Consider the following 441-nt stretch of genomic DNA (forward strand, 5'->3'; position numbering starts at 1 on the left):
TTCTGTGGTCTTTTTCACCTCCTTGCTTTTCATGTGCTAGAGAAATTACCAAGCTTTGCACGTATGGAATGTGGGAGGGCATGTGGAAGCCCTTTACCTTCACCAAGCCCTGATACAAGGAAGTGGTTGATTTACCATACTGACTTCCGATTACTACTTAGAGTACACTGAGTACCACGGAATTAAATACTCACAAGGGCAATGAAACTTTCTGCTTCTAACAACGAACCGACAGCACACGCATATACCAGGGAAAAAACTGATCATCCCATCTAACGTAGGTGCTCACATCCCTACAAGCTCAGCAAAAGTCGATGTAAGACACGGAGTCTTTTCCATACTGGCAATACAAAGGACCTCGGCCCTCCCTTCTGGCTGCTCAACACCGCACCCGGGCGTTAAGAACGCCCAGCCAGGGCTGCGCTCCCCCTCACGGCCCCG

This window comes from Meleagris gallopavo, chromosome 2 (genome assembly GCF_000146605.3).
Source record: "Meleagris gallopavo isolate NT-WF06-2002-E0010 breed Aviagen turkey brand Nicholas breeding stock chromosome 2, Turkey_5.1, whole genome shotgun sequence".
Classification (NCBI taxonomy): Eukaryota; Metazoa; Chordata; class Aves; order Galliformes; family Phasianidae; genus Meleagris; species Meleagris gallopavo.